Consider the following 18,084-nt stretch of genomic DNA (forward strand, 5'->3'; position numbering starts at 1 on the left):
TCCTGCTGGGCTTTAGCCAATTTGTAAAATATTAGACAGAACAATGCTAGAAGCAACCCAGTCATTCAAATGAAAATTTGGCATACAGTGCCTTGAACCCACTTCTAACGAGTTTATTGAAACACACAGAACAGTGGCCATCCACAAAGTATCTCATACTTTTTAAAAAAACAAACAAACAACACCATCCAGCTTCCTCCTTGCCACACTTTGTGCCCCCTTTTGACCAAAAACAACGTGTTCACTCTCTGCCCTCAATGTGTGACATCTCACTGTGGTCCCATTACTATGTGTTTGTAATGGATTGGCCTTTACATCCTTCCTCTTTGCTGCACGGAAGTGTTATTTGATCAAGAATTATTATTCCTTATCACACATGCAGGCATCAAGTAGGGAGGGGACATGGACTCAAGCCCTGCTCCCAACATCTCCATGTGCATCAGCTCCACTTCTGAACTTTGCCTATTGAGCCTGTTCACGGACAGGATTCTACAGGCATTCACTCAAACACACTTAGGGAGCAAGCCTAACTCCCAACCCAGTGTGACTTTCTGGAAGTGATGGTGAGACCACCACTTCATCTGCAGTCCTGTCCTAAATGGTGGCCAGGGCAGAAGCTGAGAGGGGCAGAGGGGTGGCGAGCCAGCCTGGAGTTGGTGTAGTGATTAGTCCTAGACTAACTTAGCCCTAGTCTTACTTGCTCCCGAAAAGTCTTGTTTTAGCAGGTGGGAAGGGATGCTCTAAACTAGGCAACTGCAAACTCAGCCCTCCAGATGTTTTGGGACTACAACTCCCATCATCCTTAGCTAACAGGACCAGTGGTCAGGGATGATGGGAATTGTAGTCCCAAAAAACATCTGGAGGGCCGAGTTTGGGGATGCCTGCTCTAAACCAGCAGAATGATGCTGGCATTACTCCACCGATGGTGGCCAGTGAGAGGTCAATGGAGCCAAGCAGGACTGGGGGAAGGGACACCTGCATCCAGCTTAAAAAATTGCAGCCTAGCACAAAGGTTGCTTGGATTGCTCTACCTGTGTCTCCCTTAAGACCTTTGTGCTGAATTCAGGAAGGTCAGTGGTGGAGCTAATGTGTCTTGGGTTATTGTGAGTGGGATCTGTAAGCAACCCCTGCCCCCTCCCCACTTTAATACCTCACACACTCACCCTAAGTGCATAACTCAGGCTTGTGTTTCCTTGCTCAAAACACAAAGGCATACTCAGTGACAGGGATCTGGTGAGGGCAACAATTGCCTATAGGCCATGGGCCACAATATGCTGTGTTTGGCTTCCTTCCCTTTTATAACACTGTGTTCAACATATCCAGCTGACATGCTACTTTCTTGAACCAGAGTACCCAAAACAAGCAAACCTGCAGTAGAGGGAATATTTGAGTTCAGTGTAGAAGACACCTGGTCAACTATTCCCCAATGAGCGCTGTCATATGCTCTACCTGCTGCCCCCAGCTACAAATAAAAAGTGGCACTTCCCTGGCAGTCGATTTGAAGGATTTCAGCCTAAGTTTTTGCATGGTGTCATGACCCAGGGACCTTGCAGTGCATGGTGGCATTATCAGACAGTTTCAGCTGCTTCTTCAGGTGGAGATCCACTGGTAACTTACATGAGGCCCTCCTAGCAAGTCCCTTGTCTCATGGGTGGTGCCCTATGACACTTCTCTGACCCAGTAGATTACCATATATCTGATTTCCATTATATTTTTCATTATATTGTTGTGAAGGTGCTTGCATCTCTTGCGGCCCACTTGGTATCAAAAGTTGGGCCGCCCTGTCCTAGGAAGAGAACTCTTTGGGCAACAGGGCCCTCTTGGAACTCTCCAAGGTCCTGTTCTTGCCCTCCTCCTGCCTACACCAGACACTGCCTGCAGCTCCCACCCCTTCCTACTCCCTTCTCAAAATGATCCTTCAGGAAAACCAGCACAGCATTCTAAGGAACTCCAGTTTAGGCCACCTTTTGATTACAGAGGAGTGAATGGGGGTGGGGGGAAAGGAAGAGCATTAAAACACCATGGATGATCAGAATTGCCATACAAATCCAATCTAAGCAAGCAGCCTTCACATTCTTGGGATTGCTGCCATTATTTGCTAACATTGCAGGCAGGGTTTAAAGGTCCTGATCAGGCTCACTGGGCTGCCTCTGCACAATGAAAATATTGTCTGCTTCAAAGACTCTAATGTCTGGGATCAGTGATCCCCAATAATTAATTTCAAACCGACTGAGAAATGTCTGTGCTTTTTAGCATGCTTTAGCTGTAAGCAAAAAGAGGGGGGGGGGGTTAAAGTAGCAAAACAAATGACAGTCATCCACTCAAATACCAAAGAAGCTGGTAAAACAATCTTCATCACTGTTCTTTTCTTTTCCAGTATCCACTGTTTATTAGTCTTCTAATGTCTTTAGGAAGATGCTGTATCAAGCTCTTGTTTTTAACTATTGGTGTCTTTTGCCACAAGTCCACATGGTGAAGTAATTCAACAAAATGTCATGCCAAAATGACCAACCTAGAAGAATGAAGCAACTGGCATCCTCTTCAGGTATTCAGAAGGAATACAAACTGGGAGCAGGATTGGTGCCCTTAACACCAATGTCTCCCCATGCACCAGGCTTTCCCATTCCACTCCATAATAATAATAATAATAATAATATCTTTATTGTCATTGCCCCCTCTCGGGGACAACGAAATTACTTGGCTGCTCCATCCACCCAGGTAGGGCACTCCACACAAAATCAAATCAACTATAAAAACACTAATTAAAACAATACAGTATAAAACAGCAAGGAAGATTAGATGACTTTCAAAGTCCAGGCTTCCCATTCAGGGCCGAGATCGCTCTGGGGAAGAAGCTGTTCTTAAGACGGCTTGTTCTTGTCTTCATCGTCCTGTATCTCCGTCCCGACGGCAGGAGCTCGAAGAGACAGTGACCAGGATGCGATGGATCTTTTACTATGTCCAGTGCCTTCCTATGGCACCTTGTGGCATAAATCTGCTCTAAGGTGGAGAGTGGGCAGCCAACAATGCTCTCTGCCGCCTTAACAACTCCACTCAGGAAGATTGGCTGTAGAGGTAACATGTTGAGCACATGCAGCCCTTCCCTCTCCCCTGTTTGAACTCTCACGTGGGTCCCCCCCCCATTTATTTACATATTTTCATACATTCATATCCTGCCTTCCTTCTATCATGGAACCTAAAACAGAGTTGTGGTTGATCAGGGTCACCCTTCCAGGCACTGACCAGGCCCAGAGCTGCTTCAGCAAGGTGATGGTCTCATGTGTCTTCAGACCATACCCTAGAGCCAGAGTACTTGGGTCATGGCTGGTTCCATCAGGGTGCCTTCAAGACACCCTAGATGTTGTTGACACTGCCATTGAACCCGGATGTGATCCAGAGAAGGCCAGTGCTTGTGGCCAATGGAGGTGGCTGTTGCTGTTCCTTCACAGCAGCTGTTGGTCAGAGGGTCAGTGGTGGGTCCTCACAGGGCACAGCAGCTGCCTGGGGATGGGGAAACTTGGTACTAGCTCAGGTTGTTTGTTGAACAGAAGGTTGCTTTCATACTGGACAAATCAAATGTATTAATCTACCTATTACTTATGAGAATATCCTAAATATTCTACAACTGATTCCACACGACTAAGCTATGACATACTAGACCCGCAATAACAAACACTTATAAACAGTGTTTCTTTTTACCAACACAGAATGACCCTTCTTTCTCTCACTTTGGCAGGAAGCACTGTTAATGTTCATTCAGCAATTTTTCCTTTAAAGGAAATAATTGGGGTTATTAGTTTAAGTAGTTGTTGGTGAAATTTGTATTGCTTAATGGCCTGTTTAAAAAATGGTATAATGACTAATACGTTCTTAGTGCTCGTTAGAAATTATCTGGCAAAACACAAATAAAATGATTCTGTTTATATACATGGTCAGCATCAAATAACTGAAAAGCTGCAACTCGGTGGCCAACACTGATCATTCATGCTCAGCCCTTGTTTATTCCAGAATGAAGAAAATGCTGAGTGAAGAAAATGGAAGATTTCAAAATCCTCAGAGATGAAACACACAGCTCTTGAGCAGCAGCAGTTGGAGCTTGCTTGCAAATTTATATTAATGTGTTTAATCTAATTAATTTTGTGCTTGTCAACAAATTCCATGCTGGCAGCCCTGAAATGGAGTCTCTGTGTTTGGAGATCACAACAATATGAAGGATTTACCCTCCGAAAATCTAGTTTGCTGGAGGGCCTGGTTATGTGGTGATTTTTACAGTGCTGCCTAAGTCCCAATACTTGCCTCATTAGTGGGACTCTCCACCTCAAGGGTGGGGGTGCTTTTTTGACCTTGAGGGCCACGTTCCTTTCTAGGCAACCAAGGGCCAGTGCTGGGTGGGGCCAGAATCAAAATTAATACAAAGCCAACCTCTGTACAATAAGTTTGTTTCTATAAACACTCATGCATCCTTCTCTATCCTTCATCCCGGCAAGCGAGGCATATGACCATAGTTCAGTCACATTCTAACCAGGCAAGAACACTCAAGAAGGTCTGGTGAGGGGTGTAGCCTAGGAAAAGTCCTGAGGACAGAAAGAAAGGCCTAGAGGAGGCTCCCCACTCCAGTTCTATCTTCCACATTGAGGTGTCACTGCCATCTTCCTCTTGAATGCGCCGGAAAACTGCTGAGGCCCAACATTCTGACTCCTCACAGAAAGCAAACGCAGGCCACTGCCTTTTGAATATAAATGTGGTTTTGTTGACCACTGGGAGTTTGAAGGAGGGGGCATCTGATACAATAAGATATGCTACCATAGCAGGATGGGAAGTAGGGCAATGGACACAATTCCAATCCAAAGGCAGCAGTGGCACCAGAAAAAAAATCCAGGGGGCGAGAGGAACAAAGTTTATTTTGAGAGGAGTGAGTTGTGTCTCTGCAAGATAAATAGCAGTACAGTGGTGCCTTGGTACTCGAACAGCTTGGCTCCTCAACAAATCGGCTCCCGAACACCGCCAACCCAGAAGTGAGTGTTCCGGTTTGCGAATGTTTTTCAGAAGCCAAACATCCAATGCGGTTTCTGCAGCTTCCGATTGAGTGCAGGAAGCTCCTGCAGCCAATTAGAAGCCACACCTTGGTTTCTGAACTGTTTCGGGAGTCGAACGGACTCCCAGAACAGATTAAGTTTGAGAACCAAGGTACCACTGTATCCGTTAATGACAGGAGTCCCTCAATGGGGGAAAGTGAGAGGTGAAGTCCTGGTTTGGGTGCGTGTGCTTGCCCCCATGCCCCCCCCCCACTCCAGCACCACCCATAGGACAAGGTTATCAAATTTATGAACTATAAAACTGTCCATTATCCTCCAGTTAATTGGTCACAGGAAAAGTCACTTCTGAGCAGGAGCTCATGAATCAACCCAGTTGGCCCATTGCTTATACTTGCCTTTCTATGCAAGTGAGATGAACACAAATGTAACAGATTATATAATAAGTTAAATATTGAAAACATGACAGTATCTTACACCCTGTCCATTTTATATGCTCCTTTTATTCAGTGGAATTGTAGTGTCTGAACATCTACGTGAACCAGCAAGATGGTGATGCATTACTAGACTGACCAAAATATGTTGCCTTTTGCCTCCATGATATGCAAGGATTTTTGACAGCTTCCCCCCCCCCTTCCCCACCACTTCAGAACATAATTGGTATTTTTGAACAAGCCCAAGTCAGCAGAGTGTTTCTTTTGTTTGGCTCAAGTGGATAGAATTAGCTATGGGTTTTTTTGAAAAACAACAACAATGAAATACAGTACATTTCCAATGATATATTAGTCTCCAGCGATATAGCAGCTCTGTCTCTCACTAGGAAAATGAAACTTGTTAAAATAAAGATGTCATCATCTACATATTTTCAAAGCTGTCATAGGGCAGACAGTGATAGGGATTCCATCCTTGTTGAGCAGGAATAGGGAACCTGTGGCCCTGCAGAAATTGTTGGACTCCAGCTCTCTTTAGCCTCAGTCAACATAGTCAAAGGTTAGGGAGGATGGAAAACTAGTCTCGCAATAACTAGTGAGATTCATCCCTGTTATAGAGATAAAGTTGGATGCAAGCTGCCCCTGGCCCAATGTCTGGATTTTTGTATTTTGTTGATACATCCACATGCAAATACTGGTGTGCAGAACAAGCCGAATGCCATCAAAATATGATGTGATTTTATACCTGCAGTTGCAACAGCCTTTTTTACTTATTTTATTTCCTTGTGTGTAACTACTTACTTCTTTCTTAGCAATACATACACAAATGCATGTATATTTCAGGGGAACATACATGCATTTTGTATTGCATTATTGCATTTTATCCTCAAAACAATTCTATGAGGTAGGATAAACTGAAACATATGGTGCTGCATCAAGTACCAACACACCATAGAAGCTATTCATATAGATTGATATCCAGCTAAATGACATCAATGAACTTAACTCCACTTATTTCAATGGAACTACTTTTATTATGACTCACATTGGATCTCAGACATACAGCTTCCACAAAGGCTATATGCTGTAATTCCACAAAGGAGCATTGCCCGCAGGATCCTATACATCTACCCGGTGCTTTTTTTTTTCTTAAAAAATATTTAGGGGTACTCTCATTTTGACTCAATAAAATCACCATTTAATAGTTCAAATCAGGAAAAATAAATACAGTAAAAAGTACAAAGATTCACACAGTGTTTAGGGGTATGCGTCCCCCTGCACACACCCCTCAGGAAAAACAGCACTGCATCTACTTGGAAGCAAGCTCCATTAAGTATAGTGGCACTTACCCCCAGGTAAGTATGCATAGGATTGCAGCATCAATGTCCTGAAAATCTCAGCTTCAGTTTTGTGGTGGAGGGGAATCAATTTTCTAGACCTTCCTGCAAATATGGTATTAAAAGTGTGCTGACAATTCTTGTGAAATCCCCAAAGCCAAGTAATCTTAGTGGGGCTCAAAAGCCTGAGCAAATTGTGCAGACTTGTTCAACACCATACGGAGCAGGTCTCTTAATAGCTTCAACTCCCATGGAACCAGGTGCTATTTGTATGGATGCATATCTTAACCTTTATAATCTTGACTTTATTTCTATTTTGAAAAGGCCACCTATTGGATTTTATTTTTCTTAATCAGTCATTTCACTTAGAACAAAGAATAGATGTGCCATATGAGCAAGAAATGTTTGACTGAATTACTCCAAAGCTGCGATAGCCAACATTGTGCCCTCAAGACGTAGCTGAACCTCAAATCGACAGCGATTTTATTGCATTTCTATGCATTTCAGTGACACTTGTTCCCCCCAAATCCTCAATAGATTGTGTCCAAATACTACACAATGCAATCTTGTGCTGACTGAAGTGAGTATGTTGGCTCCAGTGGGCCTTAAATGCAATTATTAGGTGCAGGATTGTGGCCAAATTCTGACAGTCAGGGCCAGCCCACCCATGAGGCAAGCTGAGTGAGCACCTCAGGTGGCAGGATCCACAGGGGCAGCAGTTGTGGCCTCCAAGAAATGCATTTCCCGCTGCTGCCACTGCTGCAGTGATGGCTGTGGCCTACTCCTTAGAGGCTGGATCTACCACCACCTCAAAAGCCCCCACAGTACTGCCTCTACACCAGCATCTTGGCAAATAGGAGGCACTGCTGCTCTCCTCCCATCCTTGAAAAATCACTGTGCAGAATGTTTGCAATAATTTCATTTTTTAATGGCCCACATAGAAAAGAAAGAAGAATAGGCTGCATAGTCAGAATGATCTTATCAAGTTGTTCATTGCAATCAAAGAGAGTTTCGTCGGGAACAAGGGATTAACAACAAAGAACTTCCGCACATGTGCTTTCAAAGCGCCTAGCTTAGTATTTATTGAAGGTTCACACAAATCAGTAGGTCTCATTGAGAGTCAGGACTTAACATTAAAGAACTCCAGCGCATGTATCTACAAAGCAAGTGGCTTTGGGCATCTGAGCGCCTGAATCCTGACCACATTTGTACAGAATCTCTCTTAACGTTCCAAGACAGAAAAGAACATCTTGGGGAAATGGATGCTGCTCAGTTTGTAAAGCAGCCCAGAGTTGTGAGCTGAGATAATTAGTACAACAACTAACTGCAAATGTTCATTATGGCTCCAAGGAATGAAGTTCCTCAGAAGATGCTGTTGGGATACAACTCCAGTCATCCCAACTCTCTGGCTGGATCTGATGGGAACTGGAGTCTGTTAACATCTGGAGAGCCACAAGTTCTGCATCTTTGACATAAAGGCTATGTCAGCTTGCACCCTGAATGCAGATGGTAGCTGCCAATGCTCTCAAATGCATCAGCCTCTGCAACCGAGGGGAATTATCTGCATGACAGTTCCATGGCAGCATATTTAAGAAAGTGTCCTCACTGATTTAATGACATGTTGAGTCAGCAGGTGCATTCCATTGCTCAAACCAACTTAACGTAGCCTCAAGTTTAACGTAACCTCAAGATATTAGAGTCCAGCAAAATCGTGAAGGTGGGGATTTTCAGCAGCACCTGGAGACATCCAGATATGATCATTATGGGAGCACATGGCCACTTTATTTGTCCTGTCCTTGTAATTCCAATCAGTATCAAACTAAAGACTCCATCTGATGTGCAGGTGGGCTAGTCACAGTGTAAGGCTTGGTCCTTTAATTCTCAACCAAAATTCTCTGTACAACCTTCCTCTACCACTATTCACAACATAAAAGTCAATTCCATCAGGGGTCCGGCCCTCTTAAAACAAGCAAAACAAATTTTAATAGAACTGGATGGTGCTTTCAGTGTTCTGGATGGGAAACTCTATGGAATTAGTTCTATAATAGATCCCTTCAAATGCACAGTTGAGGGCATGGTATTTTATAAATTCCATTATGAAGAAAAAATGAGTTTTCCTGAAGCATTATAGAACATAAAATCCCTTTCTGGCAATGAACCTTAAACAAAGAACGCAAGGGGTGAAGCAGGTAATTATAGACCTGAGCACTCTAAGATTAAGGAGATATTCAGTTTCACAGCTACACTTACATTAATTAGAAACACGTTAGTGGCAAAAAATATTAATGAAATGACTTTTCTCCTATCTGATGTTAAGAATCACCACATGGAATCATGCTAAGGGGGGGGGGGGACAAAAACCAAATCATTAAATCTTAAATATTGCAAGCCAATTAGAATTACTAGAAACTTTTCACATGGGATATGAAAAAATAATAATGTTAGCATGGGGTAGTCAATCTGGTCCCTTCAAGATGTTTTTGGACACCAACTCCTATCAGCCCCAGCCAACATGGCCAATAGTTAGGAACGGTGGGCATTGTTGTCCAACAACAACTGGCTGCCATCACACTGACTACGCCTGAAGAGGATTGAAATTAGTGGAAGAAGAAACCACAGGAGCCATATTCCTGAAACCTATTGCACAAAAGTTTATTTGCAGACTCGTTAGGAAGGAGAGGGACCTTGCCCATCTGACTAGCTTGTCCTGAAGTAAAGGGCTTGACTGATATTCCTAGAGAAGAGAAACATTCCATTTCAGACGTTGGTTTTGCTCTTGTAGTAAGGGATTTATGCAACGTACAAAGGAACTCTCATCAAATGCCACTATATATGTATGAAACAAGATTCCAAGATTCCAACCCCCACCCCAACCATAAAGGTTGTCACAGCTTTAATGACCATTAGCTGTGCTGGCTGAAACTGATGGGAGTTGGAACCCAATAAGGTTTTTCTTCCTTGCCATAGTGTTAAAGACTAAGGACACTCAGCAATGTGAGCATGGATCTGTCAAAATGAATGGATTCCTATATGTTGAGCACCACACACATTAGGCCAGTGCTAGGTGATCCTTGGTATCCCTATACAGGATGATTATGGGTTCACGTTCTCATCTTTCCTGATGGAAATGCACGTCATTCAGAGATACTTTCCAGAGTCACTGGAACTGGTACTAGTCATGACCATTTGTTATGAGGGGCTGAAATGAAATCCTCACCGAAATCAGGGAGCAGGGGGACATTTCTCTGAAATGTTTGGAGTGGAATGTCGCTTAATTTACTTAACACTGCAAGGGGGCCAAGAGTACCCACTTTGTATGTGGCAGAGGGGGGAAAAATAAAAGAGTTTACATAGCAAAATGTTTTGCAAGGCATCATCAGTTCTGAAAGGTAATTGGTTTAAATGGTGGAGCTTCCCAGAATCTGGAAAGGACAATTGGAAAAGGATTGGGGCCTTGTTTCTGTGTTCCTTGTCAAAAAATCTGACCATTTAAATAAATATTCACCATTAACATTTGATAGCAGAGTTTTGCCATTTAAAGTCAGGTTCTTCCTGTACTAATTTGAAAAGGAAAGTATGAATCAGCTGTGCTGTAATGGTGTAAGATCTTCAAGCAGTTTTATGATTGGGTATTCAGGGACAGGCCAAAAGGCTACATCACACTCTTTTCATCAACAGCTTTTAATTAGCAGAGTGAAAGACCCGACATTTCAGTAACAATGGAGGAAGCAAACTCTGGAATCACCTCTTTACCTGACATTTCTGGGGCAGCGAACCTACAAATGATCAGATACAGGGAAAGGGGGTTAGTGAGAAGAATTTTGCTTCTGCTTCTGGTAACTCACCTTATTAAGTGGTCTTCAGTTTATTCCTTATTTCCAACCCCGTAGAGGTTCACACTGCTGCCTCAAAGCGCCAAAGTTTTTTGAGGAAGCCCCAGATCTTCTTGTCTGGTGTCATCCTCGCTTGTCATTGCATCAAATTGCTGGGCTCGTTTTTGTACTTAATTAGTTAAAACTGGGACTGGGGTGGGGAGGAATGACCTAGAGCCAACACATATGACAACAATGAAGGTTAACGTTGGCTGTCTCGTTGGTGGACACCTCACCCCACCCTACCTCACTGCCATCTGATCTGTTGCTGTTCTCAGCAGCACAAGCATTCGTAACTATGACAAGTCTGAAGACATTGCTGAAAGAATTCACAGGCCAATCACATCAGCAGCACAGCATCTAATATTTCATGGGGAAATGATCTGCACTCCAAAGATTTGAAATCTCACGCTCCCACAAAGTAAGGGAATAGGAAAGGTAGGATGGATAACGGATATATCCCTGTAAGGGCAATTCACTTCCACAATTATTACTTTTCTGTGAATTATTAAGAGCTAGTGTGGCTTAGTGAATGTGTTGTACTTAGACTGGGGACCAGTGGCGTAGCGTGGAGGGTGCAGGGGGGGGCCAGCCACACCGGGCGCAACATCTGGGGTTAGGGTTAGGGGGAACAAATCCACGGGTTAGGGGGCGCAAATTACTTGCCTTGCCCCGGGTGCTGACAACCCATGCTACGCCACTGCTGGGGACATCTGAGTTCCAATCCCCACTCAGCTATGAAGCTCATGGGGTGTGACGGGGAAATTAGAAGTTGCCTCGGCTTGGTTTTTTGGCAATTCTCCCTGCCCTCACAGGCCTTTCCTAAAGATCCCTGCTCCCCAGGAGAGGCCTTACATGGGGCACAAATAGCAGCAATGGGTAGGAAGTTAAGGAAAAGCTCTCCCAAGTAAGTGGTGTTCTTCTCGTATAACTTTTGGATGCAACCAAAAGTTGACTAACATAAGAAAGACAGATTTGCTCAACTAAAATGAGACGCAAACACCCCACGCAAGGTTGGGTGGTGCCTTATCTACTTGCCTATTTGCCAACTGTTGTAGTATAGCAGTTGCACAGAGCAGAAGGTATTTCAACAAATGTAGGCAACTTATCTTCAAGGCCCTTTCAGATATTTTGTTCAGTGAGCTAACCAAAAGCAGCTCTGCCCTGACCGACTAGTTGGCCCCAAAGACACAATTACAGCTTTAGCAAGCAGCAACAGCAACAAAAATTAAAAGGCATAATATGGGAGATCAATACAAAATGTAAAAATAAATCTAAGAAAAGTAATCCAATAATATAAAACAATAGCAATGTAAGAAGAAAGACAATTAACTACAGTAATCAAGTCCTGAATCATTATTTACCAAGCAAATAAACCCAATAACAACTATAGAAGGTTTTTACTCTTTAGGTAGTGGGAAGTTGGGAAATACATAATTAGCTGAGTAACAGCAGCAGCAAGAAAAGGTTAGTAATCAATAAACAAAATAAATGTGGATGGCTAACCTACCAGTAGGTGACTTTGCATTCTCTAAGGCAAACTCCCATAAAGGCAGGGCTTTAGTTCAGCTGGAACTCAGTTCTGGCACCTTTCAGGTGGGTGCCATTGCCATTCTAAGAGAAGAAGGCAGGCGTTCGTTGTGAGTTCCGGCACCTATTTTCTAGGAAAAAAATAGCACTGCATAAAGGCTTTGTGCTTACCTGATTAATGGGAATGACAGACAACATTTGAGGCAGTGCCAGTGTGAGAGGGCCCACCCTTGTTCACATTCATCAAATGAAAAAAAATAAATAAAGCAACTTGATATCTGTTTAAAAGTTCATGGACTTCTGGCTAGGAGCACACAGTTGTTAAAAGAAAAAAGGAAGCAGACAGAACAACAATTCTGCCTGCTGCATGGCTCAAAGTCTATAATGGGATCACCCTGAGGTCCAGGCTTATTGAAGCATTTGCTGATGATCTAGAAGAGGGTGGAAACACATTACTGAAATTCTCAGACAGCGTGATTTGGAAGGTGATAAAGCAGCTGAGGGAGAATGGCAGTGTAAAGAACTCCACTGAGATTAGACGCTTGAGCAAAATATAATAAAATAAGGTCAGCTTTGAAACGCCCATTGGGTTCTGTGAAAGTATTTTCATTTCACAAGACGATCACACCTGAGTTTCAAGAACGGTAAGGGTACTCAGATAGGCAAGAAAGGCAGAGCGGAGCATTGCTCCATAGCACAAAAAGTTAGAAATGAAAACATAACTAGGAGCTGCCTAAGAAAACATACAGCCCAAGAAGTACCAAGACTCCTGGTTATCTTTAAATGTGCCGAGTGAAAAGAAGAGCTGAAGTTACCCCCCCCACCCCCCGGAAATTATAAAATGCACCAAATTTCCCAAAATCAAATCTTGGATTTCTAGTTTGCGTTTTAAAATAAAAACCTAGCGTTCAACTGTTGGGACTGAAATTTTATATTAGCATTCCTTTGTGTGTGCTACCTGCCTGGTGTGCTCTGGTCCATGGGGTCACAAAGAGTCGGACACGACTAAACAACAACCTGCCTGTCCCCTTGTGTTAATAATATTTCCTGTTTGGCTGAATTTACTTAATGCTGCTGGAAGCAAACTGCTAAATACTGACTGCAGTTACATTTCAGCTCAGGATGCTAAGTGGATTGCTACTGATGCTTAGCTGTCAGCTGCAATCAAATACCGTTTGCATGTCAAATGCTGTCATGTGTCAATTGATACTGAAAAGCACTGGCTGTTATTTCATTATTTATTTATACTGCATCCTTTCGCCTGGCACCTTTAAGCTCCATCCTAAATACAATCACAACACAAAGGCATGAACTTTTCAGCTGAATTACTCCTGTTGGTCTGCATCTACAGAACCAGTACATTCCTAACCATATCTACTCAGATTCCACAAGACTTACTCCCAGGTAAGTAGGATTTGGACTGCAGCCTGATTCAGTTAGGTCCCATCTAAATCAGTCCAAAAAGTTACTACTAACTATGTGATGCCCTACTATTTCATTGGGAATTAAGTCTATTTCAGTGTAGAACTAACACACTAGATTTACTGGTGCTCTGCAGTCAACACATTTCTTTCTTGTCATTCTGAAACAGAACACGAAAGCATGTCTGCTAGCTAGATTAGTACTGCAGTGAATTTATTGTACCTGAAGTTCTGACATCAGTCAGTGCTGGTGATTTGAAGTAGTCTCCAACCAAGTACCTTCGTTGCAAGTAATTTCTGTAATATACAGCACAGCAGCTGTCAGAGAGGGAAGTCACTGTAAATAACTAACATTGAAATAATGGCATTGCGTTCTTACCTAGAGGTTAAAGCAGTTAATGTTACATTGTCTGGAGTTGAAGGAAAGAAGAAGAGTTTGTATCTATTCTCATGAGTATGCTCCCTAAGACAACCAGATGACACCCTGTTGAAAATTCTTCCCTATAATCCTTTCTTTGAAGCACATGCAAAGTTTTCAAACTGGTTTTGGCAAGGCCATTAAGAAACAAAATGAGGTTGATGCACTTGTGAGCATGTGTATTCCTTTGACCCTAGAAGCATGAGCGAAGATACGGGTATCAGATTATTAAATTTCTAAGAAGCCCCACTGCCTTGAATTAAATATTACTTTATTTAAAGGTCCCTAACCCTGGGGGGAGTGGACGCGGGTGGCGCTGTGAGTAAAACCTCAGTGCCTAGGACTTGCCGATCGTATGGTCGGCGGTTCGAATCCCCGCGGCGGGGTGAGCTCCCATCGTTCGGTCCCAGCTCCTGCCCACCTAGCAGTTCGAAAGCACCCTTAAGTGCAAGTAGATAAATAGGTACCGCTTTATAGCGGGAAGGTAAACGGCGTTTCCATGTGCGGTGCAGGTGCTGGCTCGCCAGCTGCAGCTTCGTCACGCTGGTCACGTGACCCGGAAGTGTCTTCGGACGGCGCCGGCTCACGGCCTCTAGAGCGAGATGAGCACGCAACCCCAGAGTCGGACACGACTGGCCCGTACGGGCAGGGGTACATTTACCTTTACCTTTAACTCGGGGGGGGGGGTATATTGTGCAAGTTTGCAGAAATATAGGTTTTCCGATTATTAAGTTCTCTACACTGTGATTTATACAAAGGTGGCATTCATCATTTTCTAATAGAAAATAAAGGATTTATGACTAGTGCTTTAAGGTTTCATGGACGAGGGGAAATCATGACCATACTCACTGAACAGTATGGATGACATATTATTATTATTTTTTACCTGTCAGTAGCAAAAGTTAAGACCCTAGGTTTTAATTTATTTAAATCAGTAGATGATTGAACCAAAGTTTTAACTGATTAAGCAGCAAAGGCTGCTATGAGAGCTTCAAGTTAACAATATGCTTGTTTATTATCTGAAGCTAACTTGGGTCTAAGGTGCTAAGGTGCTGCTTTAAAAAGGAACAAAAAGAAAAAGGGGGGGGGACTCACCAATGGTCTTTTCTTCTATCAACGAGCTGGAGCTTGAACATATTAAATCGTAACATAAATTCTAAATTGTTAGCTATTTTAGATTTCACTGTTTGTTTATTAAAATATTCATGCCCTGCCTTTCTGTCCTGGCTGGAAACCTCCAAGGAAGCTGACAACTAGAAAACATAGATGATAGATAGATGATAGATGATAGATAGATAGATAGATAGATAGATAGATAGATAGATAGATAGAGTGCTAACCACTTCCTTGAGTGGTGATAAATTTCAGGGATGATGCTTACCTGTGCTTGGCTACCTTTGGAAGGAGACATGCAGAATTTGTAATATTTGGGTTGAGCAAGGTGGAAGTAGGTAACTTAGGTTCTCCTACAAGCAACAAATATGCTGTCCTACATTCAGAGACACACCCCAGCACACCCACACCTGATGTTTGCAGGTCATTCTCTGTCCCACCCCTCTCTCTACTTTATACTGAGCAAAAACTCAAGAGTGTGATCACGTTTCTCCATTGTTGTTCCTACCATATGGAATGTTCTCCCTGTTGAGGTCCGGAAGGCACCAAGCGTGGTGCCAACAGTTGGAGATGTACCTGTTTGCCCAGGTGATCCCTGGTCATTGATACCAGTTCCCTGATGTCAGGAGCAGCTTGTCCAATCTAGTGGAGACTAAGCAATAGTCTCCTGGTGACAGCGTCAGTGCTGCTTACAGGGATGGTGAGGAGCAAGCTGATGGTGAGGTCAAGGTTGCACAGTGCACCTGCAGAGCCAATCTGGTGCTCCTGGCAGTGCACTGCACAGCCCTGACTCTCCCCAATCTGGTAAGCAACTGCAGCGACACTGTTGCCAGGAGGCTATTGCTGCAGCTCTATCCCACTGGAGACTCCTGTTTTATGTTCTTGGTTGCCATGATGATAATTTAAGGTAAAGGTACCCCTGAACGTTAGGTCTAGTCGCGGATGACTCTGGGGTTGCGGCGCTCATCTCGCTTTATTGGCCGCGGGAGCTGGCGTACAGCTTCCGGGTCATGTGGCCAGCATGACTAAGCCACTTTCTGGTGAACCAGAACAGCGCATGGAAACGGCATTTACCTTCCCGCCAGAGCAGTACCTATTTATCTACTTGCACTTTGACGTGCTTTCGAACCGCTAGGTTGGCAGAAGCAGGGATCAAGCAATGGGAGCTCTCCCCATCGTGGGGATTCGAACCACCAACCTTCTGATCGGCAAGCCCTAGGCTCTGTGGTTTAGACCACAGCACCACCCATGTCCCTTTTTGATATTGATGGCTGGTGACTACTAACATTTACTGGATATTGTTGTGTTTTACTATAATGTGTAGTGCTTTGGTATTTCTCTTTTGTAAACAAAAAGCGACTTTAAAACCCCCCACAAACTTTTATATACATTTTCACATTCACAGAAAGTGAGGTGGAGGAGCTGCAAGGCTATGCCATACATTTCCCATCATGCTCTGGTTCCACTGTATGCTGGATCATAATCACATAGATATTTAAAGGTGGTTCTGCAGACACCGTTCCACTTCAGGGATCAGTAATGTAACAGTTCTAGGCAAAACAGAAGCAGTTCATTTTTACTGGGAAAGAAAAATATATACTAGCTCTGCTTCAGTCATTTTGTGGCTTGTTTTCCTGCTCCTTTATAAAAAATGACAGGAATATTGTGCAGTTCCACTGCCAGCATATCAATATTCAAAGGGCTAGTGCCAACAAGACAAATGCAGCTTCCAAATATAAGGTCTTTGCCTTTAATCTAAGATCCCATGCAGAATAAATCCCATTTCTGACATATTCTCTTGCTGGCTATTGTAACCCAGCACAGGCACAGATTGGGTGCTTCCAGGTGTGGATTTTATATTGTAAATGGGTCGTTGGTAACAGACTTAAAATAAACATAAAAATCGGATAGTGTATTTGCAGTCTAGTTAACTAGAGGCTTCTGGGCTACAGTCTCCCAAGTTTGAGACTTCAGTAGCAGGCAACTTTATTTTAATTTTGGTCTGTTTTATTTTAGGACATTTATACCCATATTTATCTCCACCTCAGAAAACCAAGGTGATTTACACAGGACTGCCTATTGTGCCTATTCTGTGCTGTTTTTTCTTCCTCCATCTTTTATTCCCGGGCAAGCAGTAGTTGGTACAGGACAGGCAAAACTCTTTGGACTTGGCTATGTATCAGTATTTTCTACATCAATTTTCTATATCTAGTCTAGTGGTTTCTTTCTGTATTTTTCACTTTTCTTAGGCACACATCATTTAGATGTTGATGTTTTTACTTTTTGCTTTACCTCACCCCCAAAACCTGAAGGCGCCTTTCCCCTTTTGTAATAGGCAGCGCTTGCTCTCAGATTCAGAGAGTAACAGTGAAGATTTATCGAGAGCCATCTGGTTAATTAAACGTCTATTTCCTCCAGTGTGTGTAAAGAGATCATAATGCAGAGAGCCAACGCAGAGCAGAGTAATTAAAGTGCACCTAAAGAGAAGAACTAACTTTGTAGTTAGCTGTAATTAGAAGCAAAATGGAAAGAATGCGGTTAGAGAATTGCCTAGTTTATTAGTTTGCCATCCACAGAAACCTGTTTGTGCATTCGTAACCTCATTTTCTGGGTCTCCATGTGACCCTTATCCATCTGTGCCTAGTGACTCTGAAGTGAGAAACAATCAATTCCGTCTTCCAGACATATGTCAGCTCAGAAGGTTCTGGCTTGTCAGGGATTACAAAACATGTTTGCAAAGCCCCCAAACATCAGTTTCAGGACCCTTAGGCCCTGCAGGGTAATTAGAAACTTCATGTTCACCTTCCTGGTGTTGGTGGTGTTGCTAAATGCCCTTCAGAATTTATGCAAAAATACAGCACCTTTCAAATTATGGCATGAGAATAAGTTGCTTTTGCTTCTGAATTGCAGACAATAGCCTGTGGCCCCT

The 18,084-nt window shown here is 43.2% G+C and overlaps 1 long non-coding RNA gene across 3 annotated transcripts; it reads right to left on the bottom strand.

Moving 5' to 3' along the window:
* Nucleotides 1-9,428: 9,428 nt before the first annotated feature.
* On the bottom strand, nt 9,429-14,179 carry LOC308583092. 3 transcript variants are annotated; one of them, XR_014006047.1, is made up of 6 exons: nt 14,004-14,179; nt 13,848-13,921; nt 12,184-12,334; nt 10,647-10,844; nt 10,307-10,358; nt 9,429-9,535 (listed from the first exon to the last, which is right to left on the bottom strand). It is a non-coding gene; the product is annotated as an uncharacterized lncRNA (long non-coding RNA). The 3 variants fall into 3 exon arrangements; XR_014006048.1 differs by having other exon boundaries at nt 10,307-10,353; nt 12,180-12,334; XR_014006049.1 differs by having other exon boundaries at nt 12,180-12,334.
* Between the last annotated feature and the right edge of the window lie 3,905 nt (nt 14,180-18,084).

The sequence above is a fragment of the Podarcis bocagei genome, assembly GCF_964188305.1.
Source record: "Podarcis bocagei genome assembly, chromosome: 3".
NCBI classification, from domain to species: Eukaryota; Metazoa; Chordata; class Lepidosauria; order Squamata; family Lacertidae; genus Podarcis; species Podarcis bocagei.